Genomic DNA, 26,909 nt, shown 5'->3' on the forward strand with positions numbered 1-26,909 from the left:
CTGTCTCTCCACAATGTTTGTCTATAGATCCCGTGCTCAGTGTTCTAAATCAGCCCTTCTACAATATTAGCTACTTTTTATGAACTTCTATTGCTTAGCTGAAGTAGTATGAATAAGAATTTTATAAAATTCCATCTCATTTTCTATAAGGAAAAAAATTGTATAATTTTTTTTTAAGAAGAGTTTGGGAAAAAGGTCACGACAGCTAATCATTTATTGATGAATTAGAAATAGCATATGAACAAATTAGCTAAGATCAGCTTTCTGAAGCTGAGCGATATAGAAGAAAAAAAAAATCTATAGTCCTTACCTGTGAAAACTAAACAAAGATAGTGAGGTTGGCCTTTTGCAATGTGAAACTGTGAGGAAGCAGTATTACTAAAATTTTCTAGCTGGACTGTATAAATTTTGGTCCAACCAAATTTGGAGTTCACACTTCAGAGGGCAGTAAATTCTGTTACAGAAACCTTTTTAAATAAAATTTGAGTATGTTAAAAAACATCTATTAAAAACAATGAAATGAAGAACTATATGAATCTATGCAATATTTACTTTAAAAAATTCTAACACATAAATGGAATACATATTAAATGCTTAACTGATTTCCCAATAGTTTATTTTGGCTCACATTTGCAGACACTTGAATCTTTTAGTTAAGAATTATTTAATTATAACAAACAAGTTTTACTGGGGGAAAAAAAAATATTAAATATTTGAGATCCTATTTCTAGAAAAGCATTTCTCACAGTTTGTCTACAGATGGCAGTAAAAATTCATTGAACAACAGAGCTTTTTCCAACAAGATTGATTAAACTACATGTACTACATCATACTTTTGGGAAGATCAAGTTAACTGATACACTTTAAGAAAATTATAATATTATTATTTAGATAATGTTTCAAATACACATTCAAAAGAATTCATTTAATTAATTTAATGGTTTTTTTCTAATGAATAAAACAGAGTAAAATAATTAGACATCATATGTAGGAGAAAATGTATGTAGCTATGTAGCTTTGTAAGAGTAAAATTGGTAGGGCTTTACTTGAAGAGGTATTATCACAACAGCAGGATATGGGAAAGAGAATTGGAAGGATAAAGGTGAGAAAACTTGTGGGTTGAGATAAGAGCAGTTTAATAATTTAATAATATAAAAATAACAACAACAAAACAACAGTAATAATCATAATATTATTGATGATGATGGTGTAATGAAAAGGAAAATAAAAGAGAGAAATAAAACCAAAGAAAGACAAATGATGCAAATGAAAACAACAGCTCACCGCCACGTGGCAGATGCCCAGCCAGTCCCTGAGCAGTAGCCCCCTGGCCAACCTTCCCCCACCTTTATATTCTGAGCATTACATCATATGGTATGGAATATCCCTTTGGTCAGCTGTCCCATCTGTGTCCCCTCCCAGCTTCTTGTGCACCTCCAGCTTGCTTGTTGGCAGGGCAGTGTGAGGAGCAGTAAAGGACTTGACTATGTATAAGCACTGCTCAGCAGTAAGGGAAACATCCTTGAGTTATTAGCACTATTTTGGTCACAAATCCAAAGCATACAAGTTACCATGAAGAAAATTAATGCTACATCAGCCAAAAGCAGCACACCATATGAATGCAAGAACTTTTTGTCATGTTTGTGTATTTAGATACTTGTGTACTCCCTTAATGCAGATCAGTCTTTACAAGATTTACTCACACCACAGGAGTGCTTGTTTCCTATTGGATTTTCCAATGGATTTTATTATATAGTATTTTTATGTTATAGTAGTGGTTTGGCATTAAATGTCAGTATCCTGAACTTCTTAAAATATAATGATGGATAATAAGTAGTAAAACTCGCAGGGATACAAATACTCATATGATACAATATGATATGATTGATATGATACGATACGATAAGATTAAAATTGTCTAGCATACTTGTTACAGCAAAATAAAATATCATGCTGTGTGCAAAAAAGTAGCAATACAATGAAGGTTCATAAATTAGTTTATTTCAAATATTTTTTCATTACCTAATTCCTGTTACAGAATAGCATAATCCATTACCTGCCAAAAACCTAAGAGAAGCTAAGTGTTGATGGTTCATTTTGCTCACAGTAAAACATAACCACAGAGGTTTTTCACAAAAAAACAAACAAACAAACAAACAAAACAACCTATGATCCCCTGAGTAAAGGGTTTTGTTTGTTTGTTTTCCAATGGAAGGCTGCTGACTTAGGACATCTTACTGTAAAAATACAGGGTCACTTTAATAATTTATAGACTAAAGGGGAGAAATGGGTAAATATGTTGTTTGTTTTTTTTTTTTTTTTCCCTTTCAATCACCAATTGTATTCAATAATGCAATTTCCAGTATTTCATGCATCCTATTTGATAAATATCTCAAACTTTCTTGTATTCGGTTCAAACCTCTTCATCTCCTTTTGTGTATGTGTGTGTGTTGTGTTTTTGTCTTATTCAATTTCATATCTTCTAGCAATACTTCTATAGCTACACTTATAACCAGGTTTTTTTTGACATATATTGATTTGGGGATTTAATAAACTGCTTCAGTTTAGTATAATATATATTTAGTAAGGTACATGGAACGTTATAATATATATAAATGAAGATTTCTACCTGTTCTAAACTCCTTTGCAATTTTTCAGTTTACTGAGATCCTCATTTTAATATTTCATCCAGAAAAAGCAGTGACTATACCAAATAAATTTACCTTGGTTGTCTGTCCTAGCACAGGAAGTCTGTGGGCATAGCACTATGTGTTTCAGGTTTTTAATAGGTTATCCCATTATGTCTCTTTACAAATTCCTCAACTATGTGAACCTGCAGTGTAAGAATATACATCTGTTGTAAAGGTATAGCTTTACCCTGGGACCAAGCCAGAGCAGATATGAGGTTCTGATTCCTATCAATTTATCCTTGATTCTCCCTTTGCTTCAGGAAATAGTAATAAAACAGGGAATAGTAATGGGAGCGATTAGTTCTTGCGCTGAATCCAAAGCATAATTTGTTCCTTTCTGCAGTGTTGTCTGATAGGTGGTATTCGGGTAGCCATGTGCGTTCCCTGCACATCAGTCCATTAAACATGCTTTCCCTCTACCAGGAGCTAACCAAACTGGCTTAAGAGGATTCCCCTACAGCATCCAAAGTGGGGGTACAGGTCTAGAATAGACCTTCCCTTTACTCTCTGCTTATTTTATTCTTTCCTGATGAACCACTGCTCTCCCAGAATGTGAGAAGTATAGATAAAAACTTGGGTAAGGAGAAACTTATTAATTAGAAATATAAAGCTTAACAGTAAGAGAAATAACAAACATTTCTACAGTACTATGTATAATCAGATTATTGTTTTGGTTCTCCATTTTCTCTAAGAAATTTAAAAGTTAATTTAAAAAATTTCATTAATATAACAACTGGAGTAACTTAAGTATCACAGAATTTGCCTATTTATAAACAAATAATTCAGAATTAATATTTTTAATTACTCCTTAGGCTTATATTGATTACATTTTAAGCATGGGATTTTTTAGGAAATGTGTATTATGTAATCAATTTATGCTGATTTGAAAACAAGCATTGTAATGACAGTAAACATTTTACTCCTTTTTCACAAAGATCACTGAGGTGAAAAGCTCTGTTACAGGCATGTTCCACAGCGGAGCCAGGGATCATGGCAAAGATTAGCAAGCTGGAGAAACACCACGGGAGTGCAGAGACCCACCAGGAGCCAACAGCTCATAAGAGAGAGTGGCTGACCAGGTGTGGGTGGGTTCAGGAGTAATGGTGGCCACCCCTCACTCCCATAACAGGCAGCCCCAGGGAGCACCAGGCACCAACAGTGATGCAAACAGTGCGTGGCACATCAGTTGGCAGCAGTTTGTGCAGGCAGGGCACCTCCTCAAAGGAGGGACATTCCACTGGCAATGTGGAGAAACTTGTGAAGTGCAGAAGCAAACTTTACAACTCACAAAGAGTTATAAACCAGGTATGTTTATTCCAGCTCTGGGTGCAAGGGAGATCGCTCCTCCTAGCTTGCACACAAACAGCACACTTTGCCAAAAATTTATTCAGTGCGAGTATACATACTCATGGCATTACACAACACAAACATACATATGCATAAGCAAGGTGGAGTTAGTTTGCACAGACTTAGATCTGTCTCTGGTGGTCATTTACTTCTTCAGGAGTCTTATCTTCCTCTTCCTCTTTTGTCCTCTAGATGAACTTTAGCCATTCACGCATGCTCTATTTGTACTTGGTGATCTCAACATCCTTTTAACCAGTTTTATGGTCAACCTGACACCATTATTCTTGTTATCTCCCCTTGTGTCTAACACACAGTCCTTGACAAATACCAGTCCCTGATAAGCTTAGGCACCAGTCTCTAATAAACAAGTTTCAACAGAACATTCAAGGCATCAAAATAACATTCAAGGATAAACAGGATTGTTAAGAAATTGCAAAGTAGTTAGTTCCCTATATCGCTTGAAGTCCTCATAACCCATAAGTGGGGCATCACTCTTTGACCATATGCACAGGCCAAGGGCACACATCCTACCTGACCCTTAAGGCAGGATGGCGGGCACTCATCTAAGACCAAAGGCTGCAGCTCTGGCAGGGGCATCTGCACCATCTAACCCTGCGGTGGCCAACACGTCCCGCTGGGTGGAGCTGCTGAAGGCAGAGGCTGCAGAGCAGGCCTCAGGAAGTTCCCAGACCATTCTACTGGGGCAGGGACAGGAGGAAGAGCTGTCTGCTAAAGGTGTGCCCAGGGGTCCACCTCCTGAAGCAGATGACTGAGTTGCAGGAGCAGTGAGAAGGCTGTATAACATCAGGGAGGATGAGAAGTTAGATAGCTGCTTCTAAGTGCAGTGTGCAGTGAACCCATAGCCCATGGTCAAACACCCAAAATGTCCCCTCCTGGCATACATGGAAGGGAGGGAGGCCAATAATGTAGAAGAATGGAAGTTTGTAATGGCAAACCCCTGCAGGAGGAAGAGACTTCCCCTGAAGCCTGAGGTGTCCTTGCAGTACCGCTTCACCACTCTGCAGACTAAGGAGGAAAGTCACATCAGGAGAGAAGCTGGAGAAGAATAAGGCAGCCGGATCTGTTCTCTGTATAACAACCAGAACAACTAAGAAAAGGTGATGGGTGATAGCAGTAGGCAACTCTCTTCTGAGAGTTACAGAGGCATCCATATGCTGACCTGACACACTCCCTATAGAGGTGTGCTGCTTACTGGAGGCTGAAATCAGGGATTTTTAAGTTCATCTTTTCAGCTGATTAGCGTACTAGATGAAGAGGCAGGTATTCCACAAACTCATTTCCATAAGAGTCAAGGAAAAGGTGGAGCATACGTTCTGCAGAGGCATTGAAGGGGAATGGGATGCACCAACCCTGTTTTCAGTTGAGTTGGTGGACATGCTTGCCCCGCCCTCTCCCCTACCCTTATTTTTATCTCAGTTTTTCCTTAGGCCCAACTGGCACTGGTTATTTATCTCTCTTACCAAACTTTTTCCCTGAACATGTAGTTTCACTCAGGCTATATTTCCTTCCTTTGAGGCTTATCTAAGGAAGTTGGCACTACAGCAGCAAGGAAGTGGAGCCATGCATCCTTCCATACACTCTGCACTTCCTTGGTCAGCATTCCTTAGACTACTTACAAAGGCCACAACTTGTCCTTGAGGCTTTCTGTGTCAAGGAATGTTTGAGGTATTTATTCCTTCAGTTCCTTACAGACATGGACACTGAAATTGAGTGCAACCTCAGAAAGTTTGCCAAGCTATGTGGTGTGGTCAGCATGCTGGAAGGAAAGGATGACATCCTGAGGGACCTTGACAGGCTTGAGAGGTGAACCCATAAGAACATCATGAACTTGAACAAGGTCAAGACTAAGGTCTTGCACTTGGGTCAGGGTAATCCCAAACACAAACACAGGCTGGGCGATGAGTGGAGTGAGAGCACCTCTGTGGAGGAGGATTTGGTTGTATTAGTGGATGGAAAACTGACTATGAGCCAGCAATGTGCACTCGCAGTCCAGAAAGCCAACCGTATCCTGGACTGCATAAAAAGAAGCATGAGAAGCAAGTTGAGGGAGGTGATTCTCCCACTCCAGTCCAATCTTATGATATCCCATCTGGAGTACTGTGTTCAGATCTGGGTCCTCCAAGATAAAAAAGACATAGACCTGTTGGAGCAAGTCTAGAAGAAAACTACAAAGATGCTCAGGGGGCTGGAGCACCTCCTCTATGAGGACAGGCTGAGAGAGTAGGGGTGTTTCAGCCTGGAGAAGAATAGATTCCAGGGAGACCTTATAGTGGCCTTCCAGTACTTAAAGGGAGCCTACAGGAGAGATGGGGAGGGACTCTATCAGGGAATGTAATGATAGGACAAGGGGTAATGGCTTTAAACTGAAAGAAGGTGGATTTAGATTAGATATAAGGAAGAAATCCTTTACTGTGAGGGTAGTCAGACACTGAAATAGATTTCCCAGGGATGCTGTAGATGGCCCTCCCTGAAAGTGCTCAAGGCCAGGGTGGATGGGGCTTTGAGTAACCTGGTCTAGTGGAAGGTGTCCCTGCCCATGGCAGGGGCATTGGAACAAGATGATCTTTAAGGTCCCTCCCAACCCAAACCATTCTAAAATTCTACGATTCTGTGATAGCTTTAGTAAGGCACCAGGATAAAAATATGTAACTATGCATAACAATTCCCTCCATTCACCCTGGTCAACAATGTTCCTTGCTTTAGCACACTTTACCTATGGGATATATACTGCATGTTTTGTTTTGTTTTGTTTTGTTTTTTTCCCAACCTCCCCCTCCAGTAAAATGTGTTCTTTTCCAGTATATAACCTGGAAATGCCCATGGTTCACAGTACTGGCTGAAAATTATATAGATGATTTATTAAGATACTTGTCCCTTCAGATCAGTCTTTCCAGTTTCAGAAAGTCCTTTAGCTGTAGTCATTTTATATATATATATATATATATATATACATATATATATACACACACACCCACACCAATAAAACTTATACTCAGTGAGAAAGATATGGAGAAACAAAACAGAACATTAACACACTCACCATCATCTTTCCTCCAACACTTGGGAATTTTCAGTAAAAGGAAGTCCCAGACCCATATTCCCTTTCATCATTCAATGCCCTGAGTCCTCAAACCTCAGTATAAGAGAAAACTTCTTCAGCTACCTACTCTGTCAAACTGTACCAATCTCTGTTGCAGCTATAATGATTCAGAAAACGCAACTATTGGAACTTACATATGGCTGGATCTTTTATGTTTAGAAAATAAGGCTAAGAAACAAAAATATAGGAAAATATTCACAAAATAAAAACTGTTGCAGAGTCTTAAAGTTGCAAAGTCCTAGAAATCTAGAAAATCAAGTTCATGTTGGTTTGAGATATTTTAGCCCTTTATTAATGTATAGATACAATGCTAAATCTCTTAATTACATATCCATAAATTATTCTTACCAATTTACCCTCTCACAAGGGCATTCTGTCATTCAGTGATCAAACATCCAGAAGTCTGCTATTTCCCCACATTCTATAAACTTATTTTAGGGTTTAAATATATTTGTTTGTATGCGTTTGTCCTCTGGATCTAGAAAGTCAGGAGTTAATGATAAGCTTTATTATATTACAATTTGTTTCTTTAACATGTGGTCTGCTGCCCATTAAAAAAAAAAAATCTGTAAATGGTGAAATGCTATTAAAATTATAATATGACTTTATCTTGAAGGCAGCATTCTCCCATTATTTGTGTTACTTGTCCCAGTATGCTTGTCTCAGTAAACTTATTTTGCTTGTACATTAACATAAAACACTTTCTTCCACTTCTACAGAATATTGCCTTCCACAGGATGGTAAGCATCACACAGCCATGCAGTATTTGCCCTTCCTTTTCCTTATAGCACCAAAAGGGTAAAAAATCATTTTATTATTTCTTTCATTCATCTTAGTCTTTTCTTCTTTGTCACTTGCTTTCCCAACATATTTGTGCTGTCACTGAAATTTATTACAACTTCTGACACATTCACAATCACAATATCACTAATTAAATACAGGCTTAGCTCTATATTAATGTCTTACTCATACTCAGAACCTGGAAAACATGACATTAGGATTCAGACTGATATCTAATACTGATTGGAGAAGAGCCTTTTGTATGGTTGGAGGTGAAATCTACCTAAAACATCACTGAATAGTGTTAAAAAGTAGGATAAAAAGGATAAAGGAATAGGATAAAGAAGTAAAGATATTATCTTTTGGGGTATTCACAATTTCTGGAAAAAAAAAAAATGTTAGCACAGTCTTTAGCAATCTTAAAATTATAACATTCTAAACATGGCTACTCACCTTCCTAAATCATTGGAGGAAAGAAGTGAATGAATGTTCTATGTTAATTGAAAGAAATTAATTTTAAAATGCAAATAAACTGTCACTTTGTAGCAGACTGAGCTCCTAAATACGATTACCTGTGACTGACAGCAACCTCATAAAGCTTAACTTTAAAGATTGCAGTTTAAGCAAGGGAACACGTGTTTCTGTTATTTCTTTATTAGTTTCGCTAGGTGGAGCTCTAGGTCAAACATCCTTGCAGAAACCTTGACTACTTCACCGTGCAAATTTTGGAGATTTGTTTTAATATCCTCAGTTCACCACATCTGTTGTTATAAAATGAGGTGCAGAAACTGCATTGGCTTTATTTTTTTTTTGTCACTCTATATTCACTGCTTATGTAAAAGTCTAATTGTCATGAATGATGAGAAGATTAAATAGAAAATCACAGAAGCTGTCAACCTAACAGGACTGTTGCTGCAATTTAATGGTATATACAGACATATCAGATTTGTCATGGTTCACATTTTTCTTAGCTGTGCTATTATGCTTTTCACTGATGGCTTATTAAATAATAATTCAGAAATTTAATAAAAATTCAGTTCTTCAAAACATATTCAAGTTATTGATCTGCCTTATGCATCACAGATGATCTGATAGACTATAAGAATATAGATGCTGAATTTCAAATTTTTTAGTTAGCATATGCATACAAAAACATGGCATACAGTGTTTTTTCAAGGAAGACTGAGAACATCAACATCTTTTTAAATGCATAGGTCCTCCAAAATAGCAGTAATAAACCAAGCAATGGAAACAAGATATACATCTACACTGTATGTTTGTTGTTTTGTTTGTTTTCTCCCCCAAAAGAAATACATAGTTTAGTAGTAACTTTCTATTAAAGTTTAGAAAGTTCCCTGTTTTAGGAATGCTACTGATTTTTGGCGGTTTTGATTTTGTTTTGGTTTGGTTTGTTTCATGGAGAACTCCTAAAGCCTAAGAATTAAAACCAAAAAAAAAAAAAAAAAAAAAAAGTAATTCTGTATCTTCTTTATAGTGTCTAACACAACTACGTACTTGTTCTTCACTCAGAATTCCACTAAACATTACTTTATTGCAAAGTTTCTGTAGCAACAATGCAACAGAAAATAATATTATCAGGGATATCCAGCTACCATTGAAATAAAAATCTTCCAAACACTCCACTCCATGAGAGAAAAGGGGAAAAAAAGAATACTGAAGGGCAGTATTGTACTATCAATTGTGCATGAATATCAGCAAATGACCACAACTATTACCTCACATCTTCTCCTATAAATGCTGTCCTTTCATTAGCTGGTTCTTGAAATCTGGTTTCTTAAAACAATCTTCCCTCACTTCTTGAGTCAGGCTATTAGGTAAAGGCACTTGCTAGATCTTTTGTCTTTGTTTCTTTTGGTGTCTGAAAGATGAGGGAAATCAAGAGATAACAAAAATAATATAGCTTTTTAGAATAATAATTTCACTATTAGGTAAAATTGAGTCCTTGCTGAGTCTTTAGCCTAACTTACATAGTGTGTTCCTGCCACACAAAGCCTTAGGAAAAAAAAAAAAAAAAAGTAACTTTTATATTCCTGGAACATGACCTCTTTACAAAGTAAAAAGAATCACTCTACCATACACCAATTAGTTCTTTTTAATGTCTCCTCCAAACTTTGCTCTGGGGTGCAAGAATGCATTTTCAGGACAAATATAACCATAATTGGGTGGGCACAGGAGGAAAAGGGTGGAAGAATCATCTCCATGTTTTATATTATCTGTCTGTTCAGTCAGATGACATTTTTGATTCACAGTTGTAATAGTTGGGAGAAAAAGAAAAATAGCTATAAAAAAGATCAGTTTTACCTACAGATATTTTGTAAACACGTATGAGTGTTTTATTTACTCTAAGCTAGATGGACATAAGTCTTGCAACCTGTTTGCACAAATAGAACACTACACTTGTGCTTTAATAAGAGGCAGGATATATTAGATCAAGTTCATCTGCAGGTAAATGTAATTATTTGGTTTCTAGTCATCTCACAGAAAAGGTGGAGTCAGTTTGCATTTTTCTGCAAAGTCTCATCCTTCATTATTGTCCTGTAGACCCTTCTTTATGGAAGGCCATTGTTAAGGTTTGAGCCTAGTTGGCAGCTAAACGCCACACAGTCACTCACCCACCCTCCCATCACTTGGGAATGGGGAGGGAATCAGAGGAGCAAAGGGAGACTCGCAGGTTTTGATAAAAACAGTTTAATAACAGTAACAGAACAATACGCTGACAGCAGTATCAGCAGGTAATGTACAATACAGCTGCTCACCACCCACCAACCAACACTCACCTGCTCCCAGCCCGGCAATCCCCAACACAAAGGCACCACAGCAACACTCCCAGAAGTGAGAGCCTCTCCCGGACCTCTCCTGCCTTTATATAGTGAGCACAATGTCACGTGACATGTGATATCGGCCAATCTGGGCCCAGCCCTCCAGCTGTGCTCCCCCCGCCCCCGCACACAGGTGAGGGCACTAGGACCTGGGGAGCCCCTGGGGTCTCAGTGTGCTGCAGCACTCCTCCAGCTGCCAAACCAACAGGAACTCTAGTCCAGCCTGAACCCGGACAGCCATGAACATACCTAAACATGTAATTCCTGCACAATGAAAATATCTCTTGGGGTTTGCCATATAATCTCCGGGTGAAGGGAAGGGGGAAAAGAAAAAAATATCGATTGACATTTTTTCTTCCTTTGTCAATGAAGATGTTCAATCTATACTAAAGATTAATGCATGGAGATATTTTTAAGAAAGTAAAACTTTGTTAGTGCTGGCAGAATAAGTGAAAATTCTAATAAGGTGATTTAACAATGACAAAGGTGGTTAGCACTTCACTGGACCAAGGGAAACAATAAAGAACAAGTAAATGTCATTTGCTAGCTATACATGGCAGCATGCATCCTTAGAGGCGAAATTATGAACAAGACACTACTGAATGCTGTTAAAGAAGACACCAGGATTGTCAGCACAGTACTTCTGCAGTACTGTATGGCATTGAGAGACAAATGCCAAGAACAAGATGATGAGAAACGTGATCAAAGCCTGAATAAACCATGAGTGATGAAGCTTGTAAGTACTTCATAGCTTTATGCTTCATTTTTTAAAACAATTAGATTGGAGAAAAAAAAACTCAACCAATCAACCAAACAACAACAACAACAACAAAAAACCACAAACAACACACAAACAAACACATAAACAAACAAACAGAAAAAACAACCCAAGAAAAAGCAGGGGAGAGAGGGTTTGTTACTTTGTTTAGTTTTGGTTTAAGTGGGCCAAGAGTACTGTAGTGCAATGCTTTAACCCTCAGAGCTGAGCACTCCAGAGCTCAGAATAGACTCTCAGGTCCTTGCAGTGCCTGGAAAAATTGGCACAATGAGGCCCAAAATAGGTAATCTTACTAGAAGGTGTAAATACTTACTTATTGTGTTCTGTTCTGGAATGGAAGCTTTTCTGCCGTATCTCCTACTGACTATTTCCCAAGACTAAAAGTGTAAGAGCAAATATAAACCAATAAAAAAATAAATACCTTGTGGCAGGTGCACCTGCCCAATGAAATTGTGGCTCCCTGGCTGTTGAACCTTTCCTGTGCCCTTGTTCTCAGGGCTTTACAGTCGTTGGGGTCTTTGGCCAATAGGGACTGATATTGACCACAGGTCAGATTCTGCTCGGGTATAAATGGAGTCACTGGGGGAGCCATTTTGAGCTAGTCCTGGCTGGAGCAGTGTGCTGCAGGTAAGGACTCTCCCCTTGGGTTGGGACACTGCCCAAGGAAACTCCTTGGGGTTCCTATGGGTTGGGATATTGCTCTGAGATGTTCCTCGAGGTTGAGAGTCCTCACCTTTTATTAGGTGAGTGATTGAGCATTTCGGGTTGTCGTTAAAACCCTGGTTGGTGTTTTGGGTTGTTGTTAAACCCCAGAAGATTGTGTGGTGATAGTTTGTCCTCCTCTCATGGACATTTGGACCTGTTATTTGTATGTTTTCAGAATGTTGATTAATTGTCTATAAAAATAAATTTTGTGAGTTTTTTTTATTGTTAAGCGGTTTGGGAGTTTCTGCAATACATCTGCACAGTAAATGCAGAAAGCATGGTGGGGGCAGACTTATGAACACAGGAGTCCTTATTCTCAGGTGAATGTCTTAGTCACTAGGTTATGAAGGCATGCTTGTTCTCTGCTTTTGTGAATATTGATTTCTTCCTTCACAACTTTAGCAGTACCTGTGGAAAGTAGCCCTCTCAAGCATGACTACTATGAGCTGGGAGTTCAGTGCTAAGTTCAGAGATGAGGATTTGAATGTTCTCAGACACCAAAAAACATTGATCTTTCTTTTACCCCTTTTTGTTTGAGACTGAGGTTGGAAAGAATATACAAAGTATGTAGGTTTAAAATTTATTGAAAAATTTGGTTTAAGCTTTATTTTTTGATTGTACAATATGCGTGATCAGAGACTTGACAACACACATAAACTTTTCAATTCCCTTCTATTAATCAGAGCAATAAAGAAGCCCATTTTCTAAAACAAATTATATTATTTTAGAAGTGAAATCAAGTGCTGTTTGGCATTGTAAACCAAACAAAGCCCTGAGTAATTGTCACCAAAGGAAGTGAGAACAAGTGAAGGAACTGAAAAACAAGAGCAGCTGAGATATTTTTACCTCATCTCCTGTACATTAATGAGTACTTAACATACAGTTCTTTCTCCTTTAAAAGCACCTCTGTAATAAAAATCACAAAGCTCTGGTTGGGATTCAGCTTGTCTTCTCAGGTACAAACCCACGTGAATTAAGTACATAGTAGAATCCCAGCCAGCTGGGACACCACCTACAAAATTCAGTAAGTGGCTGCTATGTAAAGATAGAGACACTTCAGAGGAATAACTACAACAAAAATCATGCATGCACTCTAAACCATCAGTAAGCAGTAGATTTACATTTATCTTATTCACAGATGAGGTTTTATTGTGCTGACTTTAATGGGTTCAAGATTAAATGTGTATGTTTGAAATGTAGGTTTGGAACCAAAACAGAATTATTTTCTGTGGACTTTTTATCATCATTATAGAAGTTTGCATGGACAGTGATTTACAGCTAGGTGTCCAATAGCACTGTACTTCTTAAGCAAAATAAACCAGAGATGAAGCACTAGTTCTAAGGTGAAATTCTCTTTAATGTGCTTCTAACCTCTGGCCACACAGATAGACTGAATGGTATCAGGATTAATGAAAATCTGTATGATATACAGAGACACAGACAATTTTCTGACTCATATTCTGAAGATCTGAACTTTCATACAATGACTGTTACACATATGTATATTTCGTATAGAGGAATAAAAATATGATTGGAAGTCTTTAAATGGTTGTCTATGTGTAAAATTATAAGTCTGGGTTGAGATACCCCCCCACACACACAGCTTGTGCTACTAAACATAGATTAGCATTCTGCTACCATTTATCTGACCCATAGAACAATGACAGAAATTAATTCGGTACAGGAGGGAATTGCTATTTGCTCATGACTGAGATACTGATTTTTGGATGGTGTATGAAATTGGCAACTTCAAAATTAATCAGATTGAAAGAAAGATCAGTTTCCAGAGTAATGATATAAGTTTTCTGATCAGTTTTTAAAGTGAATGTCAAATGTTGTAGTAAGAGGACATGAGGAAATCTATTTTAAACCTCTGATTCTGTAATCCTTTCTACTACATATGAAAGATCAGGAACCAATTACATCACAAGGCAATAGTTATTCACATTTTCTTATACACAGGCTTCTCTTAAACTATCCTGCTTATTCAGAAACCCTTTCAGATCTGTATATTATGTTTCCAGTATAGAAACTACCACAAAGAAATAACAGTCTAAGTATTGTTTATAATTTCTCAGTCTTCAAATTTAATAATTTAATACATAAGTAAATATGTATTCATATTAAGACAAGACATATTTTATAATACTGCTTATGTAGCGGATTATTTTTTTTCTTTGTCCCCCCACCCCTCCCTTTTATAAAACATCTGTATTTCACAAGAGAAGCATTTGCATTAGTACTTAAGTAGCTTAACCATGTACTTAACCAACATAGCATTTCTTTGTATTGTCTGACACTATATATTTGAAACAAATGAAATCAAACAACCAAAAAAGAGGCCACAAAATCCCAAAACAAAACACAAAACAACTATAAGTGGTAATTTAGTTAACATTCTATAAGTCATAGCAATTAAAGTTACTTCTCCTTCCTAAAGGACAGTTAAAAATTGACATGAGGTTTAGCAAACTACATATTTCATTTCTGCTAAAATAGTGCACTATTTTCAATCACAGAACAGCTGAGATCCAAAGTGACCTCTGGAGGTCATCTAGTCTAATCCCTCTGCTCAAAGAAAGGTTTTCTAGAGCAGGTTTTACCAGGCCATGTCCAGTTGGGTTTTGAATATTTCTAAGAATGGAAATGCTATAAAATCTCTGTGCCACCTATTCCTGTTTTCAATCACTCTCACAGTAAAGAAGTTTTTCCTTATGTTTAAGTGGAATTTCCTTTCTTTATATTTGTGCCCATTGCCTCTCATCTTGTCACTGAATACTACTGAGAAGAGTCTGGCTTCATCTTCTTTATACCTTCTTTATACAGGTATTTATACAAATTGATAAGATCTCCCTGGAGCCTTTTCTTCTCCAGCCTTAATAGTCCCAGGTCTCTCAGCCTCTCCTTGTAAGACAGATGGTCCATGGCCTTTTTCTGAACTTGTTCCAGTATCTCCATGTTTGTCTTGTACCAGGGAGCCCAGAACTGGATGTGCCTCAGAAATACTGAGCAGAGAAAGGTTACATCCTTTGACTGTCTGCCAGTGTTTTTCCTAATGTATCCCAGGAGGCTGTTGGCCTTCTTTTCTGCAAGGTGGCTTTTGTTCAACCTGTCCATCAGCACACACAGGTCCTTTTCTGCAAAACTTCCTTCCAGCCAGTCACCCACCAGTCTGTCTGTGTGCGGTCATGGGATTACTCTCAGGTGCAGAGCTTTACACTTGCCTTTGTTGAACTTCATGAGGTGCTTGTCAAACCCATCTTGCCAGCCTGTTGAGGTCCCACTGAATAGGAACACACCCTATCCTCAAGTCTAGGGCTGGAATGCTGCTATTTTCCTTGTCCTCACTTAAGAATCATGAACTCCACCATATCATGGTCTTTACTGCTAAGGATGCCTACGGCTTTCAACTCCCCAACCACTTCTTCCTTGTAGATAAGAAATAATCAGCTTCAGCAGAGCCACTCCCTTTGCTGGCTTCTCCATCATGTGTGCCAGGAGGTGCCAGGAATGCTAATGCAGTCAAGAAACCTCCTGAATTGCTTGTGATCTTCTGTGATGTCCTTCCAGCAGGTATCAAGTTGATTAAAGTACCGGTTGTCTGAAAAAAGCCTCCTCTACTTCTTCCTCCAAATCAAGCAGTCTGTAGTAGGCACCCATTGTAACATCACCCATATTGATCTGCTTGTTAATCCTGACCCATAAAGTCTCAGCTGGTTCATCACCTGTCTCCAGGCAGAGCTGCATTTCCATTGCTGTTCCACAAAAAATGCAATCACTCTCCTTGCCTTCCCAGCCTGTTTCATCCATCACAGCACTGCAGTCATGTGAGTTATTCCACCACATCTCTGTAATCCCAATGAGATTCTATGCCTGCACTCACTCTGCATATGCTCCAGGTCTCCCCTTGCTCTACCTCTGGTGCCCATGTGAAAGAGTATTAGAGATTAATCATCCAAGGGCCAGACAACCCTCTACAGCCTCTCCACAATTGTCTGGATCCAAAACCCAGCAAGCACCAGTCTTCTGAGATGACAGGTTGGGACAGCAGATGGGAGCCTCTGTCTCTAGTTGCAGGGAGTCACCCACTACCAACATTATCCTCTTCTTCCTGCTGCTTCAAGGATTAGACTCAAAGAGCTGACATGCTTTTCTAGACATGGCTCCTAGATTGTCCTGCTACCAGGATGTTGAACCTCTTCCGTAGATACAAATCTGCAGCTGTGTCCTGGTTTGGGCTGAAATAGAGTTAATATTCCTTTTCAGGGACTAGATGAGTGCTGTGTTTTGGATTAAGCTTTGGGTTTGGTATGAGAAGAATGCTTATAGCACACTGATGTTTTCAGCTGCTACTGAGACTTCAAGGACTCTCCGACTCCCTATGTTTTGCCCGTGCGCAAGGGCACAGGAAGCAGGGAGGGAACACGGACAGAGCACCAGACCCAAACTGGCCAATGAAATATTCCATATCATGTGTCCTGGTTCGGGCTGGGATAGAGTTCCTGTTCATTTCAGTAGCTGGAGGAGTGCTGCAAAACACTGAGACCCCAGGGGTTCTCCAAGTCCTAGTGCCCTCACCTGTGTGCAGGTGCAGGGGGAGCACAGCTGGAGGGCTGAGCCGGGATTGGCCGATATTCCATGTCATGTGACATTGTGCTCACTATATAAAGGCAGGAGAGGTCCGGGAGAGGCTGCCACTTCTGGGAGTGTTGCTGTGGTGCCTTTGTGTTGGGGATTGCTGGCTGGGAGCAGGTGGGTGTTGGTCGGTGGGTGGTGAGCAGCTGTATTGTACATTACCTGTTGATACTGCTTTCAGTGTATTATTCTGTTACTGTTATTAAACTGTTTTTATCTCAACCCGCGAGTCTCCCTTTGCTCCTCCGATTCCCTCCCCATTCCCAAGTGGGGGGAGGGTGGGTGAGTGACTGTGTGGCATTTAGCTGCTGAGTAGGCTCAAACCACAACATCATGGAACGTCATGCTCACTATATAAAGGAGTGGTGGTTGGGAAGGAGCGCTCTCTCACTTCTGGGATTGCGATTGCGGGATCTTGGTATCTCGGGGTCGCTAGCTGGGAATGGGCTGGGTATTGGTTAGCAGGTGGTGAGCAATTACATTGTGCATTGCCTGTTTATATATATTTATTTTTTTTCTATCTTCATCATTGTTCTCATTTTATTGCTATTATTAAACTGTTCCTATCTCAGCCTGGGAGTCTCCCTTCACCCCTCTAATTCCCTCCCCCATTCCCAGGTGGGGAGGGGGAAGGGAGCGTGACCAGTTGCAGTGGTTGATTGCTTACCAGGCTCAAACCACAACAAGCTGGAATACCTTCTGGTGTCATAAGGCACACACTTCCAGCCTTCAGCACCAGACAAGTCTCCATTTCCCAACCCGATAATTTTTAAGAGGTGTTTATTCTTCTTTTTAAGGCTAAATTCACTTGATAAAATGTCTTACAGTTAGCAGGTTTTCATAAATTTATTCTTCATGTTGGTTTAGTATATCATTGCAGAAAATTTTTATTAGTCTACGGAATTAGATTTGCTCATAAATCTTACCTGTTCGCATTGTTGAAAACTACAATGTAGTAAAATTTACAGGTTTGTAAACAACTACTATGTATCTGTTTCTTTCTGATTTATACTGTTATAGAACTTTTTGCCACTTCAGCTGCTTATTTAATCTCAGAATGGCAACACTTACTTTTTCCTTTTAATTTTTACATCAATTCTTATATTAAATGTTAAATGATTTTTTTTTTTTTTTTCAAATTGAGAAGATGATTTGTGAGGTAGAGCATTCTTGACAAACTAATGAAGTACTTTATATGATTGATTGTGAGTATTTTAACTCAAGCCTTTCACATAAGCTTGGATTTACAAATCAAGGTAGGTTAAAGAAAGACAAAAGAGGTTAGCTAATAGGCACTACAGTCATGCTGTACAAAAAGTAACAAAGGTTTTAGTAATAAGTTAGACACACTTCACAGATATTTTATCCTCAAGTACTTATGCAGTTGTCTGAAATTTCAGAGGACTCTCTTTAAAAAAAAAAAAAATGACAAAACAAACTGAAGTCAGCAACATCCTGTTTATAAAATATCTAAGTTTTAAAGTTTATAGTGCTCTTAAAATTCCCATCTCACATTCTACTAAGAGCTTCCTCTTTCAACAAAGTTTCCCACTAAAGAAATAAGAAAAGATCAGTCTATGATTCACTAATCATCTAATTATTGATTCTGGAAGTTAGTTTTGCTTTCTGGTTTTATTTCTAATGAGTTATCATGAATTTAATTAATTTTCATTCTAATATATTGTCATGATTTGAGCCTGGTCAGCAGCCAACCACCCTCCCTCTCAAACTGGGAATGGGGGAGGGAATTGCAAGGGTAAAGGGAGACTCACAGGTTGAGATAGAAACAGTTTAATAATGGTAATAAAATGAAAACAATGACAGCAATAGAAAATAAAAATGGGCAATGCACAATGCAATTGCTCACCACCTGCTGACCAATACCCAGCCCTTTCCCAGCTAGCAATCCCTAAATACCAAGATCCCGCAATCACAATCCTGGAAGCAAGAGAGCTCCTTCCTGATCACCCCTCCTCTACATAGTGAGCATAAAGTTACGTGATATGGAATATTTCATTGGCTAGTTTGGGTCTGGTGTTCTGTCTGTGCTCCCTCCCAGCTTCTTGGGCACTTGCACACAGGCAGGACATGGGGAGTCGGAGAGTCCTTGAAATCTCAGCAGCAGCTGAAAACATCAGTGTGCTATAAGCATTTTTCTCATACCAAACCCAATTCTGAATCCAAAACACAGCACTATTCTAGTTACCAAAAAGGAACATTAACTCTATTCCAGCCCAAACCAGGACATATATAAATTCCAAAAATTCATAATATTTTAATAATAATTTTTAAATCGCTTTAATTTTCACCTGCTAGTGCAGTGTCATCTGTTTACCTCATTCCTATTGGGCATATACAAAGAAGCATATCAGTATTTAACTAGATATAGACAGTCCCATAATAACTGAACAGTTTTCAGATATTTACATACATACATTGTTATCCTTAGCAGGTGTTGAACTGAAGTTCAGTAAAAGATTCAGTGATTTCCTTATGTTTTTGAAGAGGCATATGACATATACAGGAAAGTTTTTCTTATTTCTAGTTCAGTGTTTTGGCCGTGAGCACATATCATCATGTGGTCTAAATATGCCTGGAGTTCAGACTACAGTGTATTTTAGCTATAACTGAGTTAGTTTTACATGAACTAGTCTTAGAAAATAAGTAGACTAGTTTGGGCAGTTTCTCAAGTTATCGCAATATGACCTACTATTGTATCTGGACAGCAGTCACTATCTTACCTCATTTACAAAAAGTTTAGGTAACTTTACTCTGTTACTGTACTATACAGTGCAGATATCCCTGAAGGCATCAACTGAAAATGTCAGGAGAGCATAGGTAGAAATCTAGTCTACAAACTAAACCCTAACTTGATGGACACTGTTGATAGTCTTTGTTTCCTTTCCTTCCTAGTTAGGGTAGCAGAAGAAAGTATAACATGTTTTCCTTGAGTCTTCCCCATGCCATGCCTTCTTCATACTGTTCTCTTTCCTGCTGCAGCCTGAGCTGCTTGTATTTTTTCTGGAGATTTCTCCACAGAGGTTTGCTACAGACAGGTAAACAGATTTATGGGCTAATCACTGAAGTCTTATATTCTAGGCATTTTTTGACATAAACTACTTGTTCTCAGTAATGTATAAACATGACACAATGGATGATAACTACAGCTATATAAATAATCATAATAATAAGCATGGGGGGTGACTGTGGTAAGGGATGTATAAATTTCTGTCAACAAAGAATTGAATTTTCTGCATTTAATAGTAAATTTCACAACTTCTCATCCAGTCCTATGTTTTCAAGCTGTGAGTTGTGATACCCAAGAGGTCAGAGGAGTATTCAAAGAAGATTATAAAGTGTTTATACTATCTGGGTAGCATTAATCACCCAGCTGTTTCCAGCAATTTAAGGCAGTTATGTGTTCCCAGGCTAACGGTACACTTGTAGACAATAATTAGAGAAGCTTCTTGGAGCAGCTAGGCAGCAACCCTATGTTTTGAGAGGGAAAGGAGGAAACAATTTCATCTGAAGGATTTGTCCTCAAAAATAGAAGAACCTTAAAGGGATCTGTATTAGCAAAAACATTTAGGAAAACATGGTCTGCTGCTGTGAAATGTAATAATAGTGAAGTTATTTTTTAAAAAAATATGTATTTAAATGTGAAATTCTGGTCTAGCTTAGGTCACACAAACAGTTTAAAGCAGTTTGTAATAGCAATTTTCTTTGCACAAGCACATTCACGATCAAGTCACAAAAGCCTGCTCTTTTTATTTCTCTTTAGAAAATACTTTATGTTAAGTTTATCTTGTTACTTCTGTAACAAAATTCAAAAAGCAAGTCTTACCACAAAACCAAGTCTGATGCAGCTGTTTATAAAGTATAACTAAATGAGAGAAATATTTACATCTCATATAATTTTCTATTTAATGTTGGTTATGCAATCTCTTGTGCCACTTAAATGGTATTTACTACTTATAGGACTTCCTATTATGTTAAAATCTGATATCCAATCTCTTATTTAATGTTGGAACTTAAAGCGATATTAAGTTTCAGTAACTAGTAATTTTCCTTCCAGTGCCAGTTACTGCAACAGTCAAAAAATACCCAGTACAGTGGCTTATGCTGAGATGTAGCAAATGGTTTAAGTCACATTTACATTATTCTGCTATCCTGAAGGTCACATTCTCAAAACCTGTTACGTATTCAGGCATCTGAAAGCTGAAGGAGACTCTCTAGCGTTCCAGTACTCAGCACACACAGGATCACAGTATTGAATTCAACACATCACAGGTCTAAATAAATGCTCTTTCACTCTTTCCACACAGTAATTAGAATGCTTAGTACCTGACAATAACAGGTACAAGCAAGTTCTCTTAATGTGGTACTAATGCTCACAGATTTTACACAGTAAGATACCTATATGTAGTACCAAGGTTTTTCCCTTCATTCTGTACTGAATCAACCATGTGCATGTCCTAACTACCTGACTGAAGTAATTCTCTATTTTCTTTCAGCTACTTTGATAGAACTGATGAATTGAAGATTCATTAATTTATAGAACTATTAACATAAACATTTTCTAGCCCAATGAGTGGACCATTTACTCTGGAAGTAAGAGTCCCAAATTCTACTCCCTGTCCTTTGTTTCTTTCAGTTTCTGAATGAGTATCTCAATTCCAGCAATATAAAATCAATCATTATGTACAAGGTATAGAGTACCACCATTTCTGGCAAAACAAACCAACAAGTAAACAGAAACAAACCAAAACAAAAAACTTTTAAAATAAAAGAAAAATCTGTCATTTAATATGTCATGGTAAAGCATTTAATGCATCATGGTAAAGTGATTTGATGGAAACATCAAATGTCTCAGAAGACTGATTGATTGCTAAATTCCATATAGATTCAGACAAGACTCTGACTGTTCCATGAACTTAAAGAGTTTCCACTAAAGTCACTAAACTCCTCACCTGTGTCCATTCTGGAGGACTTTTGCAAGCACTGTGAATATTACAGTTATATCTCCTGTGACAACTTTAAGGGAATCCTGCAAAAACGTCCTTTCATGTTTACAAAGATCCTTTTATCACTGTTTCTTATACCACAGGCAGCTGCTACATCCTTTAATGAACTGGGAACTGTGTTAAAACAAAACCAGATCAGATAGACCTCCTATGTTGATGACTTGTTCTTATGCCAAGGTTAATCACGGTAGGTACTAAGGTGGATATCAAGTCTGGCTGCACACCACAAGGTGGCCAAACTGAAACTGATGTGACAAAAGGCTTGAATCCGAGCGTTCCAATCTACAGAGGAAGTCTTCATGACAGCCTTCAGTTGTGAGCTTTCCAAATAAGGGACCCTGCTGTCCCATTTCTCTCCAAATAAAACTTAACACTCAATTCACTCATACCTCAGAGATTAGCAGAGGATCCTCTGAGTAACCCCACAGTGCACACTGAGAGCACTACCTAGGAAGGTGTTATTATTGCCTTCATTTGGGACACAACAAAGTGAATGGCCCTTGCAATAGATCATCAACCTTTTTTCATGAGAAGGGAATCTAACCCTCCAGAAAAAGAAGACATAAAAAAGACCCAGATGTCAAATAGACTAGTCTGAAAGGATTGAATGAGGGTTGACAGACTGGTGCTGAGTGTAGGAGGCTTGGCTTCTTGGTTGTGTGTGTGCCACTGGCAGGGACAGCTACATCAGTACCAGAATGAGAAGGAAGATTTTCTTTCGGGTAGCTTACCTTGGGCTGTTGCATGAACACACCTAATGGATGGTTATAAATCCATGCAGTGTGATGACCTTCACAATAATGGGTTGACATTTGATTTCTGTATGAAGTATTTTCTGCTGGCATTGACTGGTACTGGTCTAACTAACATGGCACTGTTCATCAGATGTCTTGGGATCATTATACAGATCCTCCAAACTTTTTGTGAAGTAAATGTGAATTAGATGAAACTGAAGGCAAATACTGAGGAAAAAATAATAATTCTAGTGCCATGAAAATAGTTTTCTTTATCTCCATGAGGGTTAAAGAACAAGTTTTTACATGGCTCTGTTTTAACAGAAATTGAGAATAGGTCTAAAAACATAAACTGCTATTGAGTTAAAAATGATGGCAGTTTTACTAAAACCACAAAAGATTGACATATTATACCAAACTACCAAAGCCTCCAGTTTGTGAGTCTTGGAATAAAATTTTCCCTAAAAATATAAAGAGCAATTAAATGTCAGTTACTGAAAAATAAAGCCTTCAATTCCAAGGGGATGGAAGAGTTTATAGGGTTAGATTTTACTCAAGACTTGGAGGTGTTCTTTCTGTCAAGACTGGTAGAGTCACAAGGTGATTTTACTCAAGGTGATTTTATTCAAGACTGGTGGAGGCTTGAACAACATAAAAAACAAAATCTGTACTAATTACAGCCAAAGCAAAAAAGAATCTTCCAGAGGAGTTTTGTGGGAATTAAATCAAGCAAATTAATATCAGTTAGGAAACAAATTCTGAATGAAAATACTTCTTTATTTGAATAAGCTACTTGTCATTTCTTCATTTATTTCTACTACAGTACTCAGATCTACCCAGACAAAGGCCATTCTAGTGTTTCATCATTCCTAACACCAGCAAACCTAATACTGCCTCTATCCATTCCCAATGTCTTGTAATGCTCAAATCATACCTGTCACTTTTATTCAAGAAAAAGGATTTCAGCAACGTGATCCTTGCACCACACCTATTCCTTGGGGAGCAGGAGTTTCTATGGATTTGTCGTGGTTTGAGCCTGGTCGGCAGCCAGCCAGCCACACAGCCACTCTCTCTCCCTTCTCTTCCGGCAATAAGAAGGGACAGAGAGCCAGGATTGGAGTTCAAGATAGGACTGGGATGGGGAAAAAAATCCCCCTTTATGGTAATGAGCAAGAGGCAGACTCGTTAGGGGAAGAAATAAAGAACATACATTTATTACAGACACTAACAACATGTAACAGAGTAGGACAGTGAGAAGCATTGCCACATCTTGAGAACACCTTCCCCCCACTCCTCCCTTCTTCCAGGGCTCAGTTCTGCACCCGATATCTCTACCTCCTCCCCCAGTGGCGCTGGGGCAGGGAATAGAGGGTGCAGTCAGCGCTGCCACTTCCCTTTATCTTCGGTGGGGGGAGCTTCTGGAACTTGTTCCCCGTGCTCCATTGTGGTCCCCCTCTCACAGGAGTCAGTCCTCCACAAACTTTCCCCAACGTGAGTTCCTTCCATGGGCCGCAGCGTTCCCCACACTGCTTCATCATGGGTCACTAACTTTCTCCGACTGGATTGCCTCTCACGGCTGCAGCCCTTCCCAAGCTGCTTTGGCGTGGGACACTCCCACATGTTGCAATCCTCCCAGCACTGAATTACAGCAACGGGGCTACCTTTTCCCACAAGACCCCAGCCTTCTTCGGGCACAGCACCTTGATTATGCCATGCGGAAGCCACAGGCCATAAATCAATGTCTGTTCCACCGTAGATCTTCATGGGTGGCAGTGGGGGGGCCGCCCTGCCGTCTCACCACAGGATACAGGGGGGTGTCTGCTCCGGCACACCTCCCCCCTCCTTTCTTCCTCCGTTCCTCCACTGACCTTGGTGTTCACGCAGCTGCAGCAACTCCTCCCAAGTCCCACTGCTCGTCACCATGTCCCTTCTTAAATATGTTATTGCAGAGGTGCAGCTGATTGGCTCAGTTTTCAAACAGAAGTGGAGCTGACTTGGAGCTGGGGGAGCTTCGAGAAGCTTCTCACAGGGGGCCGCCCCTATAGCCCCCTCTCCTGCCACCAAAAAACTCCACCACTCACTCAACCCAGGACAGGATTTCATAGCATGTTTAGATTAGTCTGTTGGACAGGTTCTCTTCTCTTTCTCCCTTTATAAACAGTAGTAAGATTTCAGTTTGCCCTGGGGCTGCTAAATGAAATTAAAATAAACTTTCATCAGATGTTCAGAATCAGGAAGTAGAAGTAGTGTTAAGTCAGAAAATATTAATGCTGATTTGCTGTATGAGGCATAATTCAGTAAAAATAAAACAAAACAAAACGCTCACCTCTAGATCCATATTTTCTATTACATTCCTAACACATTTCCACTATGGCTAGCTTTATATTCTCTAGAGTACCTTGTCTTTGTAAAAAAAAAAAAAAAAAAATAATAAACCCCCTCACACACTGCTTGTTAATACACAAAAATAGTCATAAAACCAGTTTTCCAGCTCCTGTAGCAGTCTACTTTAAATAAATAGACTAGTATGCCATGTTTTTGAATTAAATATCTTACAATCAGATGCATACTTTATATCAAGGATTCCTCATTATTGATGAGATTAAAAATATGTCTTGAGCAATGTAAAAATCTATGTTTGAGTTTTCTGAATATAACATGTACAATTAATAAAGCTCTAAAATAGGACTAGAGAGTTGTTTTAAGCCACCTTCTCACTATTGCTGAGACCAACCATCAGCAGAGACACATTTCAAGCAATATTTTTGAGATTTTATTAAAAAAACAAAAAACAAAAAACAGTTGTTTTAGTTTTGATCTACTATATTTACCCAGTTCTGCCATGATAATCATGAATGAAGGAATTTCATTTCAATGTTGTTTTTTCACTTCCGCATACCTTCTGTTCATGGTACAGGAAAGAAGAGGTAAAGTATGACAAACATGCTAGGCCTATGACCTTTGAGGTTTTACAATCAAAGGGAACAACCCACAGACTTAACTGCATTAGTTGAAAATGACATACTTTATCATGTCATTCGTAATCATGTTACTTAATTCAGTGTCTTTATTGGTCATAAAAAGAAATCTAAAGGTAGGGTTTTCAGTGAGAGAATCCTCTAAGTGTGAAATTTTCAAAATAACTAAATAATTTAGGAATACCATTTATATTGAGGAATAACTAAAAAATCACATAGGAAGATCCTGAGTGATTAAGTTACAACCAGTTCTCCTGCTCATTCTATGAACAGGACGGTTCTGTCCTACCACATTGGAATGATTATTTGGAAAATTGCAACAGAAGCTCACCAGTAATTTATATCATCCATACTTTTACATTTAATTTTTGTGCAGCATGTTTAACATCAATGCAGTACAAATTCACATATAAATTGTATACAACTGTCTTTTAATCACTTACTAGCAGTGTCTAAGAAACATTTTGGAAAAGGAAGATCCTTATTGAAATTAAATCTAATAATGATAGCTGTCATCTCCTAAATAGCTGATCGGTTCTATGTCAGCTAAAATTGTGGAATAAGCCTAATTAAACATGATAAAACAATATTTTTTTTCCCCCTTTTCTTCATCAGCAAATTATTCTAACACAAATATGCCATCAAGATCTATCTGCACTTTCTACTAATCAGGGAAAGAATCAAAATATGAATGTGAGTGGATCAATGACCCAAATTACCCACCAAAATAATTTGTCTCACAGAAAATAAAATAGGCACAATCAGGATTATCTTTATACTTATCCTAAACTTTGTCACTCTAAATATTTCAGCTGTATCATAATGTGTAGATAGATAGATAATGGTCCCCTGAAGCACTAGAAGGTTCTGCTTTGCAATTATACCAAATATAGAGAAAATAAAATATTATGCCTCATCCAAAAAAAGAATATTAATTGTGTAAAAATAATTTCTGAAAATCAAAGCTTTAACGTTTATTCTGATATTGGAAATAGAATAACAGAAATATTCAGAAAGACAAAACACATTTCTTATATGTAGCAATGTTTTAATTTGATTTTCTTGTACATCTTTTTCCAGGATGTATCATAATTGCTTGTAGTTGCAAGACTACAGAGACTTGATTATTATAGAATTTGTAGCTCTTTTTTTTCAACTGGGATATAAAAACACTTCAAAGGAAAAAAAAATAAAAATTAACTTACTTCAGAATGTTTCATACTGCCATGACTGTTGTTATTGTAGAGAAATGCAAAAAAAAATATATAAGTTCTAAG

This window comes from Tyto alba, unplaced genomic scaffold (genome assembly GCF_018691265.1).
Source record: "Tyto alba isolate M040663 unplaced genomic scaffold, T.alba_DEE_v4.0 Super-Scaffold_45, whole genome shotgun sequence".
Taxonomy (NCBI): Eukaryota; Metazoa; Chordata; class Aves; order Strigiformes; family Tytonidae; genus Tyto; species Tyto alba.